Here is a 21,866-nt window from a genome sequence, read left to right as displayed (position 1 = left end):
CCAGTTCACAAAAAGGATATCGGGGAACTGGAAAAAGTGCAGAGAATGACAACCAAACTGATAAGAGTTATGGAGGAACTCAGCTATAAGGATAGATTAGCTGAACTGAATTTAGTCTCTCTTGAGAAGAGGAGATTAAGGGGGGGGGTTTTATCAACATGTATAAATACATAAGTAGCCCATCTAGTGAATTTGGTGTAGAATTATTCACTTTCCTGTTGTTTCAGAGGACAAGGGGTCAGTCTTTACGTCTGGAGGAAAATAGATTTAACCTCCAAATACAGAAGGGCTTCTTCACAGTAAGAGCTGTGAAAATGTGGAATAGACCCCCTCAAGAGCTGATTCTGGGCAGCTCAGTAGATTGTTTTAAAAAAAGGGATGGGTCCTGTCCTAAATGCACAGAATATAACTGCATATTAATATCTAGAAGTAATAAGACCAGGGGTAGTAAATCTAGGGAATATCCAATTGCCTCCCGGGGGATCAGGAAGGAATACCCCCCACTAAAGTGAATTGTATCATGCTTTATTGAGGTTTTTTTACTTTCTCTGGATCAGCTGTGGGTATAGGATTGTGTATATGAGAGTTTTCAATATCTTTTTTTTTTTTTTCTCTGTTGGTTGAAGTAGATGGACTAGTCTTTTTTAACGACCTCACCAACTATGTGAATATGTAACAGTGGGATATGTGGGGATTTTTAACAAGAAGGGAAGGAGACTTTTGGAGGCAAGAAAGATAGTTGCATTCAGTCTGATTTGACCCTATAATACATAAGGGTCAGAATATCTGGTGAGAGGTTATTCACGTTGCGGGCATGGAAACAAAGGGAGCCATTAGCAGGTTTTATTAAGCTTTTAGAGAGCTTCATTATTGTTGAAAAGTTACTAGCAGCTTGTTTAAAGCGATCCTGTGAGCATTTTACAAAAAATATACCTGCAGCACACTGTACAAGAAGTAGCTTTAACCACTTAAGCCCCGGAAGATTTTACCCCCTTCCTGACCAGGGGTTTTTTTGCGATTTTTTACTGTGTGACTTTAACGGACAATTGCGCGGTCGTGCGACGCTGTACCTAAACGAATTTGATGTCCTTTTTTTTCCCCCACAAACAGAGCCTTCTTTTGGTGGTATTTGATCACCTGTGCGATTTTTTGATCATGCGCTATAAACAAAAAAAGAGCGTAAATTTTGCAAAAATAACAATATTTTTCACTTTTTTTTAAATGAAATTCCCCCCCAAAAAAATGTAAAAATCAAAATTTTTTAACATTTTCGGTCAATTTGTTTTATGCTACATATGTTTGGTAAAAAAAATTGCAAAAAGCGTATTTTGATTGGTTTGCGCAAAAGTTATCGCGTTTACTAACAAAGGGAAAGATTTCTGTCATTTTTGGTGTTTTTTTTTTTTAACGAGTAATGGCGGCGATCTGCGATTTTTTTTTTTTGCGGTACTGCGACATTGCGGCGGACAGATCGGACCCTTGACTGACATTTTTGACACTTTTGGGGGTACCAGTGACATTACTGCAGTAATCAGTGCTATACATATGCACTGTTACTGCAAAAATGACACTGGCAGGGAAAGGGTTAACTGTATTGGACAGGGAGGGGTTAAGTGTGTCCTAGGGGCATGTTTCTAACTGTAGTGGGACAGGTCTCCTATTGTAAAAACAGAGATCAACGGTTCTACATAACCGTCTGATCTCCATTTTTACACAGGGGAGAATGACAGGCAGCTTGTTTACCCGCCTTTCTCCCGCTGTACCGACGATCGTAGTGTGACCGGCGGACATCGGGTCCGCCGGTCACAGGCCCGGACTCCTCTGTGAACGAGCCGAGGCGGGCGCGCGCCTCAGCGGGCGTGCGCTCGCCCGCTATTGGCTCAAAACGCGGTGACAGGCTAGCGACGTAGACCTACGTCACTCTGCCTGGCCGGGGCTGACTGCCGCAGTAAATATACTGTGCGCAGTCGGCAACCGGTTAAACTCACTTTTCTGAGAAGGTGGTCTGTTAAATCTTCTGCAATCTAATATTTCTGGATGTGTCGTATAGCCAGTCCCTCACTGTGCACAGCAGTTTCATCTGTTGACCCCTAAAACCACTGCTGTGTGATGTAGGTGTCAGTGTAATAACCATTTAATAGCCAATAAAAAATTGGCTGCTGTTGCACCATGGGACCTAATCACAGGGGCTTCCCCCAACAGCTCATTAGCACCCTCCTTAGAAAGGGGGAGAAAGCCTACTTCTGGAATGAAGAACTACTAGCAGTAAAATGGATGGACAAACGTGATTTATTCATCCTGACCCTTCCATTCACCCAGTGGTCCAAATTCACATGACGTCTGGTGAAGTTGAAAAGCCTCTCTGCATCCATGACTATAATCTAAATATGGAAGGTGTAGACTTCAATGACCTAACGATGAAGCCACATTTAGCCTCCCCCAGAGCTAGACACTGGTACAAAAAAGTGTACAACAACTTGTATTAAAAGCTGCAAAAAAATCCAATGTATATATACCAAAGTTTGTAGACGCTATAACTTTCACAAAAAACAATTAATATACACTTTTTGGGATTTTTAATGCAACAGAATACATTTTGGCCTAAATTTATAAAGAAATTAGATTTGTATTGGAATTTTTATAACAGAAAGTAGAAAATATATTTTTTTTAGTCTTTTTTCATTTATATAATAAAAAAACACAGTGGTTGATATAAATTTCATTTTGGTACAGTGTTGCATGACTGAGTAATTGCCAGTTAACCTCTTGCCGACCACCCGCCACAGATATACTGCAGCAAGGTGGCTCGGCTGCATGAATCGCCGTACCCATACGTCGCTCCGGAGGCGATTCGCGAGAGGGGAAGCTGATCTGCTGGTCCAGCGGCCGCGATTACCGCCGGGCTCCCGCGATCACTCCCGGGAAGATAGAACGGCGGTCTGCTGTTATAAACACGGCAGACCATTGTTCTGTCAGCAATCAACACAGGGCTCCTGTCTTCCTCCTATTTAGAAACACAGGTCCCTGTGTTGATTCCATAAGCTCATCCCCCTCAGGGGTTTGTTGATCTGGTGAGTGTGGTTCTGGGAGAGAGGGGGAGCACGCGTGTTCTTTCACGATCACGAATCACCACTGAAGATTAAATATTAATTGTGACATTTATAGACACATTGTTTTGGATTTTCTATTTTATTTATTGTGCACACAGACACTCTTCTTGCACCTAGTCACTTTATTGGAATTTTTCAATGTGATAGTTTATCAGTATTATTTAATGAAATTATATTTCAATGTACATTATTTATTTATTCATTTACCTTTGTATTGCACTTTAAATCACTGGGATTTGTTTATGAAGTAGTGGAATATTTTCACTAATCCCCTATTCTGATTTCTATACAGATTCCTCTCTGGCAAGCCATCAGAGGAAAAGGGAGTAGCACAATATAGACCTCTCCAAATACTGCTCCAAGTCATGCGAGACTTGGAGCCAGAGACTACAGTTCCTTGGATGATGTTACACTGCACACATTTAGGTATGATGCTCAGGGCTTTTCAGGGTTTCTGCTTGGGCACCATTACCTTTCTGTATATCCCCTATAAGATAGCAGATCTTTAGTGTAGGATTGTGATAGTAAATGGAAACAGTATAGGAGATTTACTACAACTGGTGCTCTCATTGTTTGGTGCAGCTGTGCATGGTAGCCAATAAGCTTCTGACCTCGGCTCGTTCAGTTAAGCTTTGACATAAAGGCCCCGTTCACATCGGGGTGATTTGACATGTCAAATCGCCGGCCTATTGCCGGCATCGGCACTGTCCGAAATGGTGCGACGCCGACTTTGCGGTACTGCACCGATTTCCAAAAGCCACTACTTTTGGTGACTTCAGGGGCAATTTCAATAGACATCTGTTGGAGGACAGGAGAGTGAGGAGGGACACAGCCTACATTGTGGGACGGGCTGCACCCTGCTTGAAGGAATGGCTTCCCCTATTAGATGAATACAATAGCTTGGCTGGAGGGATTCCTATGTGCCCTCTCTGTGAGCATACCTGAATAACCGTGCCTGACGATCGGTACTTGGTGGTCTACAATCCCTCACAAAGTGCTTCTTGGGTTCTCCATTGATTTGGGTGGCCAACAGCCTCTGGTAATCACCCAATTGCTCTTTTTTGTACTCCACTAGTTGCTTCTTCCCATCTGTCGTGAGAGGATTATTACCTTCATCTGCATGCTGGGACTTGTGGTTTCTCCTCCAAACACAAGTTTTTTTGATTCATCTTTTTTATATGGACTTTTAGGGACTTTCTCACATATTTGTCATTTAAAATCATGTTTTTATTGATTTAGGATTCACTTTATTCACATTAATTAAGCGCTACACGTTTGCTTTATGTAATAGACATCTGTACATGAACCCGCATGGATATCTTTCGAAGCGCCCCCGAACTCGCAATAAAATGCGGGTTTGAAATTGTGCAAGTTAAGCTGAACTCTCTCGATTTCAAACCCGCTTCCAATGTGAACGTACCCTAAAACATGGAAGCTGATTGGTTCCTATCAGGGATCGACCGATTATCGGCAAATATTGATATATCGAGGGCCGATCTGTACTTTTCCCGATATATCGGAATCGGCCCCTGAGGTTACCGATATTGCCGATATTTCAGAAAGTGCTTGTACCGGGGTGATGCCTGCAGCTAGAGGCATCACCCCGGTACCGGCGTCCATAGCCAACGGTCGGCTGTCTTATAATGACAACTGATGCGGCTGAGAAGCCCCTAGGCTGTCATTACAAGGAGTGGGCAGGGACGCCCCCTCCCGCCGCCTTCCGTGGCTCGCCCAGGTCTCCCATCACATCAGGAGACCCGGGCATCCTACCTGCACGGCCGCCGAAGACCTGATCAAAGCCGCATTTGGCTCTGATCGGGTCTGCATGTAAAAACCCGGAAGTGATGTCATGACATCACTTCCGGGTACTCTGCGCCAAATTAAAAAAAATGACAGCATTTAAAACAGCCAAACTTGGCGTTTTGAATGCTTTTAAGTGCAGAGGAGGGGTTTGGGGGTGTTTTAGACCACCAGACCCCTCCACAACAGTACCTGTGTAAAAAAAAAAAAAAAATGTTTTTAAATGTCCGAAAATATCGGCAGATATCGACCGATATGCGATGGCCAAAATATCGGTATCAGCAATAATATAAACGATATCGGTCTATCAAAGAGCTGCATCAGATTTTGCACTCTCCAGTTTTAGTAAACCAATCCCTCTGTCTTCTGTAGAGTAGGGCTTGGGAACAATGGGTAATATGTTCCTTTTCTAAAGCTGATACATCGGTTCCAGGACTTGTGATTGTTTACTTTACACTCACTCTGACTTTTGACCTACTGTAATATGTTCCATTTCTAAAGCTGTTTCATCAGTTCCAGGACTTGTGATTGTTTCCACTCACTCTGGTATTTTTTTTTTTGTAATATACATTTCTTCATTTATGGAGAGTAGCAATCTAGACCAGTCCAACAATAACCTCTCATCCTTTTCTACTTAACTACTTTCACAACCCAAAAATTAGGATGATGGAAAGAACACCAAGAAGCAAATAACAGAGGTAATTTCTCCAGAATATCAGATATGTAACCCATAGATACAGAGCAGTGTATAATTTTTGCAAACATACTATTACCATGCAGCTTCTTTTGTAGATTCTACCATCTAGTGGCAAGAAGGGGCACTGCACTTCCTAAAATATGCCAGTGTATACCAAATGCACCTGTTTTGCAAATATAGATTAACTAGACATTAAGCCCATTAAATTAACGGGCACTAGAACATATGTGGTCAAACATTTGTAAAAACAGACTTGTTCCAGTAAGGCGTACTTTGCTACTAAAGTCAGTTTGCTTATAAATGTCCCTTTAATAGCGTGTCTATGTTTTGCGTTTTTTTTTTTTTTTTTTTTTTTACAGTAATGCACTTACAGTGGTAGATTTCAATCAGGCCATGTCCCTTTAACAGCGTTTCTACAGTCACAGATTTGCTTTGCTGAGTGTGACAGGTTTTTTCCTCTGTTTAAATGATCCTTTTCCTGACAGCAACAGCTTTTTTCCTTTAAAAATTAATCATGGCTCTATTCGCTTTTTTCACCACAATAATTACAGTCAAAGGGTTTGCCAAGTATAAGTTTCCTCATGCAATTCCAAGTATAAGTTTCCTCATACAATGTCCTTTTAATATCTTTAAGTCTCTCCCTCATCAGCCTCCTTGTCCGACCTGTCACGCACTGTGCATTGCGTCCCTGTTGCTCTAGCAATCTAGCAATCCAATCTAGTGTCCCCATCGGAGTGCCTCCTTACATCAGTGTCCCCATCGGAGTGCTCCCTTACATCAGTGTCCCCATCGGAGTGCCTCCTTACATCAGTGTCCCCATCGGAGTGCTCCCTTACATTAGTGTCCCCATCGGAGTGCTCCCTTACATTAGTGTCCCCATCGGAGTGCCTCCTTACATTAGTGTCCCCACTGGAGAGTGCCTCCTTACATCAGTGTCCCCACTGGAGAGTGCCTCCTTACATCAGTGTCCCCATCGAAGTGCTCCCTTACATTCGTGTCCCCATCGGAGTGCCTCCTTACATCAGTGTCCCTTTATGTGTCCGGGTCAGAGTTCCCCTGTATGAGCCCCGGTTAAAGTGCCCCTGGTCAAAGTCCCCCTTTAATAATGCCGTCGGAGTCCCCCTTAATAATGCCGTCGGAGTCCCCCTTTAATAAGGCAGTCGGAGTCACCCTTTAATAGTGCTACTTGGATGCACCTTTGATAAGGTTTGTATATTCTACTAGAATCACGCCAAAGTAGTACAGGAATCTTTCCCAAAATTGCCCCCTGGGGAGTCAAATTGATGTGAAAGGACACCATTGAAACTAATGTGATGTACCTTGTCATGCGATTCTGTGCGACTCAAGTCGCATCTGGAATAGCACTAGTGTGAACCAGGCTTTGCAAATTCTATTGCAGCTGTCATTTGCAGGTAACATATTCCTATTATGTGTAGCACTGCCCCCGTAAGGACTGCTCGATATTCACTCTGCGGGTCCCCCTGGTTACCAGCACACAGTTATAAGCAATGCAGTTTTTTTACATTCCTCTTGGCTCTATCTCTTCAATAATAAGTCCAGGAATATTTGGTTGTTTTGTTGTTTATTTGTGATGGGGATTGGAGAAGGAAATAGTGGGATACTCCAATTTAACTATTCACAGTGTTTGAGTTGTTTGACTTCTATCTTCTCTACTTCACATTTAGATATGGAACCAGGCTGTTAATTCATCCTGCCAATTCAGATGAATATGGATTATGTCTCTTGTTTTCCCTCAAGACGACCTGGTGGACAATCTCTTATCTTATCTTCAGGACACTCTCCCTAGCATCCTCGTTCTGCTGACACCCATCCACTGACTATCCTTTGAGCAGGGGTGGCCCCCCTCAGGTCAGGCCCCTTGACAGAAGTCTCTGTACTCACAATACTGCAGACACAGGGTCTCCAGTGTCTCCCCTCTCAGTCAGCTTCCCTGGACCTTTGGGTTCAGCTGCTCTCTACCACTCCTCCGGCCTCATGGCACCTCTACAGGGGAGGAGGCAGCCGCCCCCTCCCTCCGGGACTCCTCTCTCCAACGAAAGACCCAGAGCACATGTGCTCCTTGCTTGTTATTCAGTATCCCAGCATGCATGGAGGCGACCTGCCCTCTGCCAATCATCAGGACTGTATCAAAGCCTATGCATCCATTCGTCAGGTTTCCTACAACTGTCCAACATGCCATCCTATTGGACCGGCGTGAAACACTATTCAGACTGAATGAATCGCTTACTGAGCAAATTGAGCAGACCTCACTAACAGATCCTGCTCTCTGGTAAGCAGAGAACAATATAGATTTACCTGCAGCCCCTCTGGTAAGCAGACAGAGCTCAAACTTTACTCTCTCACTAGCACCTACCTAGGAGGATGCTACATATGCATAAGCTCTTTACTGATCAACTTATTAAAATCATCATAGAAACTATAAAAAGCCCCAGAAATGTATGTTTATACATTAAAAGCTTCTGTAAACAAGTTCTTTTCAGATGGCTCGGCTAAGCAGATTCTCCCCAATGTCCAGAGAAGACAGGCAGAGCTAAATGGATCTATTTGTTTTATGTCATGAACATTTTGATAGTTGCCATGCTTGCAAAGCCTTTTGACAAGCTTCTGTTGGTAGAGCACCTGCAGACCCCTCGTTACAGTACATTTGGAGAAATTTACAGAAAATATTCTATGCAAGTCAAATCTATGCATTTTTTCTATTAGTTTTCATGCACTAATGGTGTGAATGAGGCCCTGGGGCTTGTTCACACCATTTGCAGAGACCTCCGTTTTTCTGCACTAAAAAAAAAATGTAAAAAAAAAAAAATTTCTACGCGTTTCATTCACACCAAAACACTGATGTGATGTGCAAAGCAGAGCTGTATGAAATTTTGCAGCATTCTGCATTTTTTGCACACAGCTCCACACTGAGGGAAATGCACAGACGCACTCTGCACACAGAAAAATCACATGTCAGGGGGGGGGGGGGGGAGAAGAGTGGTGCGGTGTGTCCAGATCTTGTGCAAAAAGGTAAATCAGCGCAATTAAATATAAAGTGGTATAGTGTTAAGACCCAATAATTTGGGACACATAAAGAAAATACAGCAGCTATATAGAACCTCCTTCACTAACGGGAGAAATGAACTATAGACAAATATGTATACAGCGCTATATAAAATTGTGTCCAGATCTGCTCTGCCTACCGAGGCCTGGCTCCTATCCTGCTGCCACCAAGATCCCAGGGCTCTGATGAGGGGGGACACTGATGGGTAGGTTCTAATGAAAGGGCTCTGATGAGGGGGGTTCAGATGAGGAAGACTAAGATGTAAAGAGGGGTTTGATGAGGACTATAGTGTCAAGAGGTGCTCTGATCAGTGTTGCCAACCTACCAGATTGAAATAACACAACACCCAAAATGTACTGGCACAGCCAAGTTTTTACTGGCATTTCCAAAAGTTCCAAAATTACAATTTTAAGGGCAAATTTCAGTATTTAGGCTACAAACAAGTACAATATGCAATTAGCACTGTGATTTTAGGTAGATATTAACCACTTGAGCTCTAGAAGATTTACCCCCCCCTTCATGACCAGGCCATTTTTTGCAATACAGCACTGTGTTATTTTAACTGACAATTGTGCGCTTGTGCAATGCTGTACCCAAATAAAATGGATGTCCTTTTTTTCCCACAAATAGAGCTTTCTTTTAGTGGCATTTATTCACCTCTGCGGTTTTTATTTTTGTGCTATAAACAAAAAAAGATGAACAAATTTGAAAAAAAAAATATATATTTTTTACATTCTGCTATAAAACACATCCAATAAAAAAATGAAAACAACTAATGTCTTCATCAATTTAGGCCAACATGTACTCTGCTACATATTTTTGGTAAAAAAAAAAATCACAATAAGTGTATATTGATTGGTTTGCTCAAAAGTTATAGCGTTTACAAACTATGAGATATTTTTATTTATTTATTTATTTAAATTTCTCTTTATTTCGTTTCAAAGAAATAAGTACAAAACATAGCCTTTGTGGCATTTCCCGGGTTAGAAAAATAAAAAAAACGAAACAACTTGAGGAACACATAATAGTTACTACTTGCTATCTAAGCTTACTATTTATCTATTGCTCAGGTCCACACCAGTAATAAGGAAGAGAACTAACGGAAGAATATTCAACATAAACATATGTCCCTATCATTAATACGTGTCAAACAGGCCATAAGGTCCAATCAATTTCCCACATCATATAATGGTATATATAAGTTATAAAAGGAGCCCCCACCGGAGGGCCAGGCCAGTGCCAAAAACCACTGTCACCAGGAGTTAAGAGGTCCATTCTACTATCATCTTGTGCATCATTGGTAGACTCAGTTTTTTAAGCGGGACTGCGGTATTGCGGCAGACAAATCAGACACTAATTGAAACTTTTGACTCATTTTGGGGACCAGTGACACTAATACAGTGATCAGTGCTAAAACATTTGCACTGTCACTGTACCAATGACACTGGTTTGGAAGGGGTTAACATCAGGGGCGATCAAAGGGTTAAGTGTTTGCCTAACTGGCAGAAAACACAGGATCCATGCCTTCTGTACTAACAGAATGCTGATCTGCCTTGTTTATGTAGGCAGACCGCCGTTCTCTTTCTGTAACGCAAACATTGGTGGGTGTCGGTGGACATCGAGTCCATGGTACCCCCTGATCAGCTCCCGCTGTGTATAATCATAGAGGGAGGGGGCCGGTGGCGGCGCACATGCGAGCCCCAGACCCAGAACTGTCGGATCATGTACCTATCATGTCATGATAGTGTATCGTGTACACTTTTCCGCCGTATATCTAAGTTATACAGTCAGCAGGTGGTTAAGGCAATTAGCATATTCCTTTTTCTCTTTCGTTCATTGACGGACACTGCTCCAGAATCTTCTTGACCATTGGGTTATGCTACCCCCTACAGGAGTAGGACACTAGGCAGGAAAAAGCTTTACCATGCCTATGGGGCAGTCCCAGGGGGTATGCTCAAACTTCCTGCTATAGGCATTCAGTTTTTTCTGCGTAGTCAGGGGTAAGGACCTAGCTCCATGCTGGGATCCCTGGTCCTAGCATGTTTTCCTTTTTAAATATAATTTTTTTCCTCTTTCACTTTTTTCTGTTCCTGTGAGAACTACAGTCAACTGCTGGACTGGGCGACGGACTGGATATTCTAGATCCTTAGGGTCTCCCCAGTCCAGCCAGCGAGCGTGTGCAGGCCTCAGCTTCATGCGAGGTCGGCTGCGACATAGCCCAACTGGACAGGGGCTGGCCTGCGAGTTAAACGTCTCGCAAGGACGCATGTGACATGGTCGCGGCCTGAGTTGCAGAGTTCCTCCTGGCTGACAGCAACCTCCATTCCGGGGGAGAGGTGATCTGTCCAGAATGGTGCCCACCCGATTCCACGGTATGGTATGTAGTTGTCCCCCCTCTCCTCTTTGTGGTGGACATGGGCCCCTCCCTGGGACAGGGGGGACCCCCAGTTTCCCCTCCTTCTCCCCATCCCCTCTAGGATCACCGTGGGTCATCCTTTAAGGGGACCATTTATTTTCATGCGGGCTTCTATGGAGGGGCTCAGAGGGCGTCCCCTTTTTTTTGTTTCTTTTGCGGGGTCCAGTAGGTGGTCCATTTGTGGGCCCTGAGTCGGCGTCCCCTTGCGGGATCGCAGTCAGTGACCCTAACCTGCCTGTTTTGTGTCTATGCAACAATCCTGATTGTTATGTTTCAGGGTGTGCGTAGTATGTAGCAACCCTACTGGGTCTGCTTCCACGCACTTCGAGTGCTCTGATAGTGACTATGATTCCTCTTCTACTGCAGCCACGCATGCAACGGCGCTGGTGGATGCACTGATTGTATCGTTGCGGGCAACTTTAAAAATTGGAGGATGCAGCTGCTGCGGCATCAGAGGTGCTGGTCGACTTTGATACCCGCAGCTCCCTTAAAGGGGCAAAAGATGCCCCCCTTTTCTGCCTACTTGACAAAATTGTCATGAGTCAGTGACCTAAACACATTATGTCGGTGCCTAAGCGTTTTCGCTAGACGGTATCCCTTTGAACAGTCCCTGTTTAAAAAAAGTGGGCAGTTCCACCTGTGGTGGATTCTCAGGTTTTCAGGCCGAAAAACTCCACTATAATTCCAGTGGAGGAGTCTCCGGGAGAGCCGAGACTTTGGTCCGCCACATGTTTCCTGTGGCCGGTTCTGTCCATAGGCCGGTATTCCCAAAAGCATTGGTGTCCCAGACTTTACCGAAGTGGGCAAAGCTTTTGCGCCAGGATCTGGAGGGGGAAGAGTTTCCCCCTGCCCTTGCGAGCTGGCGGACCAGTTGGTCCAGGGGATGCAGTTTGTCTCTGGTGCCTCTCAGGATGCGGCTCCCTTGGTTTCTAGGCTGTCCATGACAGCAATGGTCCTTCGGGGCATGATATGGCTGAAATGCTGGTCTGCGGACCAGTCTTCCAAGAGGGCCTTATCTGTTCTCCCCTTTTTGGGGGTTCGCCTGTTTGGATCTTCCTGGATGCTATCCTTAAGGGCTTTCAAAGGGGGGAAAAGTACTCTTCTTCCACAGGCTGCCAGGGGCGAGGAGTCTAGTCACAGAGGGTGGGTTCTTCCAGACCTGCAGACAGGCCGTCTTCTGCCTGAAGGGGTGCCCTCAGCGGTGTCTGAGGTAGGGGGACGTCTTTACTTCTTTCTGGACCCATGGATCTTCCTGATTCAAGACAGGTGGGTCCACAAGCTGATACGGTCTGGCTACAAGATCGGGTTTCGGTCTTATCCTCAAGCGAGGTTCTTTTCTTCTAATCTGAGTTTGTCCCCAGACCACCTGCGGGGTCTCTTTGGGGAGGTGCAAGTCTTTCTACTACTAGGGTTCGTACGGTCATTAAATTCCTGGAAAAGTCATGGGATTTTGAAATGGCACTTTTCAGGCCTGGGAAAGTTTTGGAAAATGACTGAACCCCACAAAGTTTTGGAAAAGTCATGGAATTGAGAAAGGCGCCACTGTGGAGCAGATGCTTAATAATTTTATTGACACATTTTACATGGTGTAAGCGTCTCAGTGAAAAAGACCCGGAAAGAACGCCTACCTCCTATGCAGATAGACGCTTAAACCATGTAAAATGGTCAATAAAATCATTAAGCATCTGCTCCACAGTGGCGCCTTTCTGTCTTTTCTACCTGTTTGTGGGACTGTGGCTTTGGCCTACAAAGAGTAAGCACCACATATTTTTGCAATCTGTGCCATCCACCAGTTCGGCTGCACCTTCATGACTGCCTGAACTGAAGCTTTATCCCCAAGCAGGAACGCCCATTAATCTTCTTTCTCCAGTAGATGAATATAACAGTAAGCGCCACATTTGTGCATCTGTGCCATCCATACCAATCCGACTGCACCTCCATCATGACTGCCTGAATTGAAGCTTTATCCCCAAGCAGGAGCGCCAGTTAATCTTCTTTCTCCAGTATGTTGGTCAAATTACAATAGTTAACTTTATGAGGGTAATGAAGTTTCAGCTAACGTTAGTGTGTAGCAATGCCAGGGAAATGCAGCTTTAAAAATGTATGGCTTCATATGAAAAGTATGAGAGGTGGCTGGAGAAAGATCAGGACCTGGGACGTGCTAAATGTACACTGTGTCGTAAAACAATTGACATTTCGAACATGGTTGAGGCAGCGCTGTCTAGCCACGCTAAAGGTGCAAAGCACTAGTCTGCAGACGCGTACTCGACAGCTTCCAATCCGATCGCCGGCTTTTTCGCCCGTGTGCCTGAAGTGACACCGGCTCCCAGCATACTTATTTGAGGTCATGGAAAAGTCATGGAATTTTATTGGTAAAAATGTGTATGAACCCTGTACTACAAGGGGTGATTGTTCTGGTTCCAAAATCGGAAAGTTTTCAAGATTTCTAGTCAAACCTGTTTACATTTCCCAGAGAGGAAGGCAAGGTACGTCCAATCCTGGACCTTAAGGCTTTGAACCGCTTGTGCAGGTACAGAAGTTCCGAATAAGGTCCATTCATACAATAGTGGCATCCCCACATCAAGGACGCTTACCTTCATATTCCATTATATCAGTCATCAGTATTTCCTCCGCTTGCCGTGGGTGAGGACCATGATCAATTCATGGCATTACCCCTTGGTCGCCTCAGCTCCTCGGGTATTCACAAAAGTGTTGGCCTTGCGTTGGCATTGTAGCGGCAGCGAGGGATCTCGGTACTGGGTACCTGAACTATCTCCCCCTGCGAACAGAGTCTCTGACTGCTCTAAAGGACAACCTAGACATTACTGTGTGGACTCTGTAGGAGTTCGGTTGGAAACTGAACTTCCAAAAATCTGCTCTGGTTCCGTCCACCAAGTTGGACTATCTGGGTCTGACTCTGGATCAGATCCAGCGAGGGTGTTTTTTTTAGGGGAACAAAATCTCCAAAGATGTAAGATGTGACTCGGCTCCTGTTGCTCAACAGTCGGTCTTCTTTCTGGACTTGCATGTGGGCGCTGTGCCTGATGGTGTCTACTATCAAGGCGGTTCTGTTAGCACAGTTCCACTCAAGCCTTTGCAAAAGGAGATTCTTGCCAAGTGGGACAAGGATCCACAGTCTTTAGATAATCCTTTCTTCCCATGTATTGGACGGTGGTCCCCGCGGTTGCCAGCCTGTCCAATGGGGAGGCGTTTTGGGCACGGATGTGCTTAAGGGGTCTGGACCCTGGTGGAGTCAAGACTACCAATCACTATACTGGAACTTCAGGCGATAAGATTTGTCTGGCTCGTTGGATAAATCACCTTCAGGAGTGCCAGGTAAGGATCTATCGGACAATGCCATGGCCGTGGCATATGGCAATCACCAATGAGGCACAAGAAGTGTCCTGGCTGCTTGAGAGGTTGCTGGCATTCTAAGGTTCAGCTGTATCTCTGGTGGGGAACTCCCGAGGAGGACCTTTCGTCTCAACAGGAATGAACAGAGAATTGTGGCAAGGTCTCTGGATCCTCTGGCCGACGTCACAGACCCACTGGTGTCTCCTTGGGGCCAGTATCTTCTGATATACGTCTTTTCCCCGCTGAAACTTCTGCCGAGTCTCCTGTAAAGGATTGAGGCAGAAGGGATCTGGTCATCCTAGTGGCTCCAGACTGGCCTCATCGGTCTTGGTACGCTGGTCTTGGTACGCCAATGCCCCTTGGAGACTTCCTCTCAGAGAAGATTTATTGGCCCAGGGGCCAATCTTCCATCCTGCTTTACAGTTGCTGGCTTTAATGGTTTGGCTGTTAAAGACCAGGTGTTGCAGGATAGGGGGTTGTCTGAAACTGTGATTTCCACGTTGTAAAAGACTAAAAAATCTACCTATAGGAAGATTTTACCATCACGCTGGAAGGCATACATTGCGTGGTGTGAGCCTCTTTGGGTTCATCCCCATTCCATTTCGGTGGTTCAGATTTTGGCATTCCTCCAATGAGGTGTTGAGCAGCACCTGGCCTTCGGTACCGTCAAGGGCCAGGATTTTGGCCTTGGCGGTCTTCTTTTGCCGTCTTTTGGCTACACATTCTTTGGTTCGCACCTTTTATTCAGGGGGTTCCCCACTTGGCTCCTAAGTACGGTCTCCGTTGCCTCTGTGGGATCTTCATTTGGTGCTGTCGGTTATCCAGTACGCACTTTTTGGAAATATCACGAGCTTCCTCTGCTTACATTGTCCCAGAAGATAGCCTTCTTGGTGGATATTACTTCTGCACGTAGGGTGTCAGAGCTGGCGGCGTTGTCTTGTCGTTTACATTACCTGGTGGTTCACAGAGATAAAGTGGTGCTTCATCCTTGTCAGTCGTTCCTTCCTACAGTTGTTTCTGGTTTCTATCTGAATAAAGACATTGTGTTGCCTTCCCTGTGTTCTAAACCTGATCATCCTAAGGAGATTGCCTTACACTCTCTGGATGGGGGTCAGGCGATCAGGGTGTACCTTGCGGCAATCGAGACGTTTGGGAAACCAGCTTTGCTATTTGTCCTTACGTATGGACCTCGCAAAGGGTTGGTCGCATCTGCCTCAACCATTTCCAGATGGACAAGACGGGAGGTGGTGCAGGCCTATTCCATCAAGAGTCAGGTTCGTCTGTTCGCTGTTAAGGCGCATTCTACGCAGGCGCTTAGTGCCTTTTGGGCGTCAGTGGTGCAGGTTGGCAAGGCGGCCACCTGGTCATCTGTGCACACTTTCACAACATTTTATACAATAGATGTGCTGGCATCTGCGGATGCTGCTTTTGGCCGCAACGTTTGCAGGCCACTGTTTGAGAGGATTAGTCCTCTTTGAGGGTGTATGTTTTTTCAGGTGAGCTCCAGTTGTTCCTGGTTGAGCTCCATGTTACTTGGTTGGCTAGGTTTAGCCTTTTGGGAATTTTTTCTGCTTTTTTTCTGTTTCCTTCGGGATCCTTTGAACGACTACCCTAATACAAAGAATGCTTTTATTGGTGTGATGTGAGGTGAGCGGCCATTGCACCTATTTTTGGATATCTTGCTCACTCTGCATGACACCATTCGGATCTCACAAAGAAAAGTCACTTATTATATTTTGAGATATCACTTTCAGCCACGTTATATATACATTTTTTTGCACTGGGACATTTTCAAGCAAGAAGTTTCACTTTATTTGTTTATCTATATTTTTTCACAGAATATCAAGCACTTTTTTGCACCAGATTGCACTCATTTGTATTTGTATAATCATTTATATTCTTATGGATTTTGCATTCTGTGTCCACAAATCATTTGTGTATGTATAGTCACCAGCTTTCTAAGCACTATTATTCTCACATAGATAATAGGAGTAAGTATAAAAACACCCACTCAACCCAGCGCTAATATAAAAAAAGTAAATCTAAAAAAAGGAGCAGCCGCTATACAAATCAAATAATAGCAATAGGTGTATAATGAGAATCTAAAGAGGCGCACACACACTAGCAGCGCTAGTGTGTGTGAGCCTCTTTAGATTCTCATTATACACCTATTGCTACTATTATTCTCACACTTATTTTCCGTTCTTCATCATTATTCAACATTTCCCACACTTTTTTTAAAGATTTTCCACACCTTTTAATCATTTATCTGATTTAAGTGGATTTGTTATTGCATAGTTTGGCTATAGTGTTACATTATTATTTGTGAAGAAATTAGCGCCGATTCACCTCTTTTACGTTGACTAGTACTAGTATTTTGTGATGATACAGAATTGGCTGCTTGTTTTCTTTTCACTAATATTTTTTCACATCTGGAAACTTGGATTCACCACTGTTTTACTCTCACATCCTATACCTAATTAGCAGCGCATAGGTCTTTCTTTTTTGTTTTTTAATGACCTACTATGATGTTGTGAATCTGTACATAAAAAACGCACATGAAAAAAAAAAAGAATGTCAATGTGCATAAAAACAAACCATGAAAACTCGTGTCTCTGCAAGTGAAATCTGCATGTTCTTTTCTTCAGTTTTTCTGCACGTATGGTGTGAACTAGGCCTGAAATACATCTTCAGATGGTGTCATTATGCTTGCACAACAGCCCATTCTCTAATGTTCAAGGATGTTTTAAATATAACAAATGTTTTTGTGCTGCTTAAAGCTACATTTTTTACCAGCTTAATAGCAGCTTTAAAATGTGTTCTTTACACTATAGATTCTGTATGCTAACAGAAACCCTTTGTAGATACCTTCTCCCATAGCCTGTGCCAGGCAAAGGAGTTATCAGCGACTGAAGACAGAGCTAGTTTATGACATGATCTTTTCTATGATTGTAAGCAGCAGTATCTGGTATGATGGCTTTTAAAAACAATTCATTGCTCATAGTTGTTAGGTCAAGGACTCAAATAGCACATAGCCAAGAACAGGTTTCTGTTTCTGCTATGGGCCAAAAGCATCACAGTAAATATATATTTCTTTATCGTACATCACGGACACAGAGCAGGCTATAATCATGACCATCTGGGTTATGCGCCACCTATAGGTGAATGGACATTGGCCAGCCAAAAACAAATTTGAAGTCCTCCCCTCTATAACCACACCCACACAGGAAGCACACCAGTTTTTTCGCCAGTGTCTTTGAATCAGCATATTGTCTTGCCTTCCTTTTTTCCTAATCCATAGTCAGCAGGGGAAAGGTTGCTGCATATTGTGGATGTAGTTTGAGCTGTCAGAATCTACTTGAGAATGTCGTCGGCACAGATCAGGAAGTTGGAATCCTTGTTTGTGCTGCCAGAAGGGCCCAGGAAAAGGTAGGCAAGCAACTATATTGCATCGGATCCACCAGTTAATTATTCAAGCCTATGGGTTGCCAGGTAAAGACCCACCCTTTCTGGTAAGAGTGCACTCTACCAGCACTGTGGTAGCATCTTGTGCTATTCGCTATAAGGCGTCTGTGGCTCAGGTCTGCAAGGTCGCAACCTGGTCTTCAGTACATACGTTCACAAAGTTTTACCGGGTTGATGTGGGAGCCACGGTGGTTGCGGACTTTAGTCGCACGGGTGGCAGAGTAGGTCCTTTTGGTTGATGGCGGTAGTTGTTCTTGTGTCTCCCTCCCCTCAAGTGTATTGCTTTGGGACATCCCAGATAGTCATGATTATAGCCTGAATTAATCCAGTGCATACAAGTGACAAAGTGCACAAAACTAATGATCCAAAAATAATAATATTATTACGTATAGAATAAGATTATTACGTCACCACAATGAGGTGACGTAACGCGTACGGGGCAGAGCCTGCGCATGGAGGCCGCATCCTGGTAGATACAGACGAGTCTGCATTAGCCCGCACTACTCAAGTGCTCAAAATTGTGAGTGTTCCTTTTGTTGTGTCCTGTCAATAAAAATCTTTACAGAGAGCACTAGAGGATATCTCTCTTATTTTTTCATATGCCACTGAGCTTTATGCCTACACATCCCTGAGTCAAAAGGAGGAAGGTGGAGGAGGTTATCTGTTATTATCTAACACCATTGGGTGTCACAACATGTCTGACTCATTGGAATATATGGGTCAGATATTAAGGTGAGCTGCTATTAAGCACAGATTAGAAGCACATGGATCACCTATGATCCCGAGGGCTCTTAAATGGCTTGCACCCGAGGGTTCTTAAAGTGCTCAGCCAGACCATTATTCTTGATCTTTAAGGATAGTCTACGGACGGGTATGGTACCAGCTGATTTGAAAAAAGCCAACGTGGTACCATTATTTAAAAAAGGGCCGAGATATATCCCGGGTAACTATAGCCTAACATCAGTAGTCTGCAAGATTTTGGAGGGGTTGTTAAGGGACCACATACAAGACTTTAGTAATGAAAACGGTATTATTAGTAGTAATCAGCATGGATTCATGAAAAATCGTTCATGCCAACCAATCTATTAACCTTCTACGATGAAGTGAGCTGCCACCTAGATAAAGGTAAGCCTGTGGATGTGTTGTATCTGGACTCTGCAAAGGCCTTTGACACCGTTCCCCACAAATCTTACTGTACAAACTAAGGAATGTAGGTATGGACCATATGGTGAGTACCTGGATAGAGAACTGGCTCCAGGGGAGAGTCCAGAGGGTGGTGATTAATGGGGAGTACTCGGATTGGGCGGGTGTGGAAAGTGGGTTCCCCCAAGGTTCTGTCCTGGGACTAATCCTGTTTAATTTATTCATAAATTATCTAGAGGAGGGGATATCTAGTACAATCTCAGTATTTGCGGATGATACTAAACTAAGCATGCCAATATCTTCTATGCAGGATGTGGAAACATTACAAGAGGACCTGAACAAAATAATGGTGTGGGCAACTACATGGCAGATGAGGTTTAATGTTGAAAAATGTAAAGTAATGCACTTGGGCGTCAGAAACACGCAAGCAAGCTACTCACTAGGGGGGAAACCTCTGGGTGAATCTAAGTTGGAAAAGGATCTGGGGGTCCTAGTAGACAACAGGCTTGGCAGTGGCATGCAATGCCAAGCCGCTGCAAGCAAAGCCCTCGGAATACTGGCATGTATAAAAAAGGGGGTTCACTCCAGAAATAAAGAGATTATTCTCCCACTCTACAAGACTCTGGTCCGGCCACATCTGGAGTATGCTGTCCAGTTCTGGGCACCGGTCCTCAGGAAGGATGTGCTGGAACTGGAGAAAGTCCAGAGAAGGGCAACAAAAATAATTAGGGGAATGGAGGGGGGCATCAGCTATGAGGAAAGACTACAAGCACTGAACTTATTCTATCTGGAAAAGAGACGATTGAGGGGGGATATGATATCAATGTACAAATACTGTACTGGCGACCCTAGCATAAGGAACAAACTTTTTAGAGAAAGGGAATACAATAACACGTAGCCACTCACTAAAACTAGAGGAAAAATGGTTTAACCTTAAAATACGTAAGGGGTTCTTCACTGTCAGAGCAGTAAGGATGTGGAATTCGCTTCCACAGGCAGTCGTATCAGCAAGGAACATCGATAGTTTCAAAAAACTATTAGATGGGCACCTTAAAGACCACAACATACAGGGGTATACAATGTACAGTTAACAGCAAACACGCACACACATCATAGGTTGAACTGGATGGACTGATGTCTTTTTTCAGCCTCACAAACTATGTAACTATGTAACCTATGTGTGGATTGAGCACCAGCACATTATATTCATTGCACAGCACGGAAGGCTTTTCTTTTTAATATGCAAGTTATTTATTAATGAACTTTTGCATATGAGCATTTTGTATGTAAATCCTATTATTTTTGGATCATTCGTTTTGTGCACTTTGTCACTTATATGCACTGGATTCATTCATGATATATATTATTCACTTATTCTATTGATTTTAACACTCAGTGTTTATTTTACCTTTTGGCGCTGCATTTTTTTATCTACCGTATTTGGTTTGTCATGTGTTTAGTGAAGACACTAAATGTATGCTGCCATTGGGTTATAATTATATTTATTTTATTTTATTATTCATATGTGATTGCCCTAATTTATAATGATTATTGCCTGCTCTGTGATGATAAAGAAAATTCGATTTTTTTCTACTTACCTGCAAAATCCATGTCTTGGAGTACATTACGGGACACAGAGGCCCCTCACCTCTTTCTGGAAGTTCATTGCTTGCTGCAAAACAGGTGTGCTTCCTTTGTTGGTGGGGTTATATAGGGGAAGACTTCCTATCTATTTTGGTTGGCCAGTGTCCATTCACCTATAGGTGGCGCATAACTCAGATGGTTATGATTATAGCCTGCTCTGTGACAATAAAGAAAACTGGATTTTTTCTACTTACTTACCTGTAGTAAATTCCTTTTCTTGGAGTACATCACAGAACACAGAGGTCCCTCACCTCTTTCTGGAAGTTCATTGCTTGCTGCAAAACAGGTGTGCTTCCTTTGTGGGTGGGGTTATATAGGGGAGGACTTCCTATCTGTTTTTGGTTGGCCATTCATCTATAGTTGGCTGATAACCCAGATGGTCATGATTGTAGCCTGCTCTGTATCCCATGGTGTACAGGGCTGCTAAAAAGGCTGTACAAGCAGCCTTCCTGTACTGGGCCCAGACCCCATCAGTTGAAAAGGGGGGCCTGGGCACCTGGATCTTGTTCAACAGGGGTATCATTTCTGCCATGGCTGTAAAGCATAGCATTGCGGGATTTGCAGTTTAGCAAAAATCTAATTTGATTTTTTAGGAGGAGGGTGGGTCTGTCAGGTAGGCTGTACGGGGCCCCGTGATTTCTATCAGCAGCCCTGGTGGTGTACGATAAAGATATGGATTTTACAGGTAAGTAAGTAGAAAAACTTTTTTCCTTCAAAACTGTATATCTAAAGAATCACACAAGTGTTTCCTTTTACTGTAAGTGTTTATTATTAATTAGTTTTAATTTAGTCGAGTTCCTCTCTGTAACTATACTTATGACTTATTTTCTTAATGATTGGTCAAGTAAGGACAAACACAATGCCACGATTATTCCATATTGCTTTATGGCAAGAAATAAGGTAAATATTGTACAAGTGTCTATGAGGAGGGGACAAATAAACCCTTTTGGCCCATCTGACAATGATGTTTGACAAAGAAGCTTCAAAGAGATATTCAGACCAACTATTGATCTATACAGTATACGAGGGGGTGCTGAGTAAGTATTGAGCCTTACCCAGAAAAAAAATAAGCTAGGAAGCAGTAATTGCCACACTATTCTTCATACTCCCCCAGGAAGTCAATGCACTTGGGACATCTGTCCTGCAGCTTCTGAAGTACCTGCAAATAAAATT

The sequence above is a fragment of the Pelophylax lessonae genome, assembly GCF_965119305.1.
Source record: "Pelophylax lessonae genome assembly, chromosome: 7".
NCBI lineage: Eukaryota > Metazoa > Chordata > Amphibia > Anura > Ranidae > Pelophylax > Pelophylax lessonae.
Note: the sequence above shows the minus strand (reverse complement) of the source record.